Below are 3,295 nucleotides of genomic sequence, written 5' to 3' on the forward strand. Positions count from 1 at the left end.
ACCCTCCGGGGCCGCTGGGACCTCCGGGACCCCCAGGGCCGCCGGAAGTGGCCGAACTGTTAGTGCTCATGGTTATGGATCATGCGGGGCGCTGTGAGAAGTGCTCGATTCCCCCCATCCTCCCCCACGGGTTCTGTCCCTCTGGCCTGGCTGTCACTGATCACCACTCAACGAAGTCTGCCTGGGTGGCCCGACCCACTCGGGGGCGGGGAGAGGAGGTGCTGGCGTTGCCTGGCTCCACCTTCCCGGTCTGCCCGCTGCGCACGCGCAGAGAACCTTCGTGCTTGCAGTGGCTGGACGATACCATTGCAGTAGGGGGTGCGGTAGCCAAACGAGAGTGAGGGAGTAGGTGTGGCGTCACTGTGTAGGATCTCAACCTGATGCTTTCATTCTTACACTTTAAGTGAAAGCGATATGGGTGGAAGTGGTGTTCGATAATCAGGTATTTGAAAGAAGCGGAGTCTGAACTGTTGCCCCACTTGGTCTGACCCCTTTGTGGCGCAACATACACGCCGGCGTGGTCTGCGCAGCCGCACACTCTCCTGTGTTGGGAGGGGCGGTGCCCAGAGGAGTGGAACCTGTCACTGGGGAAGAGCCCCCAGTTATTGGTTCTCTATGGGATTTTTCAAAACGAGGTGCTTAAGCAAAATTGAAGCAAGTTGGCAAGAAAAATTACTCAGTTATAACAGACTAAGTGGGACTGCATTTTAAATGTGGAAGTCAAGGGATAGCTTAGGTGCAGAAACAAATAAGAAAACGTGTTTTTGCATCTTACTACAAAGAGTTTATTTAGTGCATTTGCTTAGTGGGCAGCCAGCTTCTGGCTAATTTCATTTCTTCCTTAAATTTCCACTTATTCTTATCTTCTTAGAGCTAAACTTATTATCACTGGAATCTTCAAAAATCGATGGAATTATGATATGAGTTCAGAGTATGTGATGAGGACTCTGGGAAGTTAACTAGGTATCTGTTACCACCTATAAACATTTCTCTTGCCTGGCCTCCTCCCCATTCCTTATCAAGGATCTTGCTGAATAAACTAAAGAAATAAAGACTTTTGTCATTTCTTTATCCTGTTTTAATAGCTTTTACTTGAGATTTATGACTAAATTGGAACAATATCTTATTAAACCTTGAAGCATAGTAAAAATAATAGATGATAATAATAGATATAAAGAATGCAGCTCTTCCTAATGTAATTTTGTCCACCTTTCTTCTTATTCTCATTGCTTTTATTTCATTCAAATACTTGATTTCACACTATTTGCTAGGCACCAGGCAAGGTACTAGGGATACCACAGGCAATACAAGCCAGTCATCATGGAAAACACAGTTTAGTGGTCGAGCTACTAAGAGTAATTAGACATGGGCCAGCAGGTGGTTTGGTGGTTAAGGTGCTGGCCTCCCATGTGGCCAACGGTGGTTGGAGTCCTGGACCTGGTGTCTTGCTTTCTCTCTCTGTCTGTCTTTCTGTGGTGAGCCCACATGCCCTGTAGCATTTTTTTAAATAATAAAATTAAATCGTTCTTTAAAAAATGAATAATTAGACGGGTCAGCAGGTGGCATGGTGGTTAAAGTGCTGAAATCCCACATGTCTGACCATGGTTCAAGTCCCGGATCTGGCAGCTTACTTTCTGACTCTCTCTCTCTCTCTCTCTCTCTCTGTCTCTCTCTCTCTCTCTGGTGAGCACACATGTCCTATAGAAAATTTTAAAAGTAATAACAATAGAGGCTGGCAGGTGGCATAATGGATAAAGGCTGGATTCCCAAGTGGTTTACAGCGGTTCAAGTCCTGGACCTGGCAGCTTGCTTTCTCACTTTCCTTTTCTCTCTCTCTGGTAAAATTGAAGAAAAAATTAATAATAACAAATGGAATTAACTGAGTAGATAATTCTTCAAAAAAATAAATAAAAATTGACTAAATAATTCTTTTCAAAAAGAGTAATTAGACAACCATGCACTTGATGCATAAATACGAACTGATAAATTTTAGGTGGAAACATCCATAATGACAAGAAAGTGTTAGAGTGTCCTGACCACTCTGGTGGCTGTGCTCAGAGGGACAAAGAGAAGATACCCAGTGTGGCTGAAGTGTGAGTTAAATGAGCAAATGAATATAAAACAATTAAAGTAGTACCTAACATGTATTCATTACTGAATTCACATTCTCATTTTAACTTTTTAAAACTCATTATATATTCTTGTCATGGACTAATTTACTTTATCATGTAACTTTAAGCACTTAGTATTCTCTAATTTTTAATACAATGCATAAAATGGGGATGAATTTTTTAAGTTAATTTCTTCCATGAGTGAGAGAGACAGAGACAGACAGATGGGCAGAGAGCAGCACCCCAAGCAGAGTCTTGATACCACAATTTACCCTCAGCCTCTGCCAGTCCTGGATCCCAGGCATATGTGTGAGACTTGGAGGTCTTCAAACACAAACCCAGAACCTTCCTATGTGGGTCAGCCTCAGCACATCATATTTACCACTGAGCTACTGTATGACCCCCAGGGATAAACATTTTTGTGCATAAAATATATATGCATATATTTTTTTCTTAAAATTTCTCAAGGTAAAATTCCCCAAACAAGGATGAGTAATAAGACCACTTTTAAGCTCTTCGACTGAAATGACCAAATTACTTACCTAAAAGATTGTACAAATTTATACTTCATCAGCAACATATAAGAATGGCTTCTGGGACCAGAAGATGGCAAAATGGTTACATCATCAGACTCTCGCATAGTCAACAGTGGTTCAAGTCCCGGACCTGGTGGCTTAAAACTCACTCCGAGTATGTGTGCGTGCATGATCAAGATCCCAAGAGGAGAATGGAGAAGGGACTGCAGTATGGCCATCCCCCAGGGGGTGATTTCTTACTTTATGTCTCTGTCTCTCCAGCGAGCACACACGCCCTATAGCAAAAATCTCACTTAAAAAATGGCTTCTTACTATACTTACTCCAGTATTAAGCAAGTTAACCTTTTAACCTTGCTTAACTTGGAAGGTGAAAAAATGAGAATGGCATTGTTGTTTAAGTCAGCTTCTCTTTGATTAGTAATAAAATACTTTTTTCGTATATTTATTAACCATTTCAATTTTTTCTGTTGTGAATTATCAGTTCGCAACCTTCTGTAGTTGATTTCTGTAAGTGCTTTACATTATAAGATATTAACCCCTTGTCTGTTGTTGTTTTTATGACTTTGGTTTGTGGTAGATTGTGGTAGCAGTAGTTGGTTAATTTTAGTTGAAATAGAATGAACAGTGTGGCTAGCATAGAGATAATGG

This window comes from Tupaia chinensis, unplaced genomic scaffold (genome assembly GCF_000334495.1).
Source record: "Tupaia chinensis unplaced genomic scaffold, TupChi_1.0 Scaffold000248_1, whole genome shotgun sequence".
In the NCBI taxonomy this organism is placed as follows: domain Eukaryota; kingdom Metazoa; phylum Chordata; class Mammalia; order Scandentia; family Tupaiidae; genus Tupaia; species Tupaia belangeri.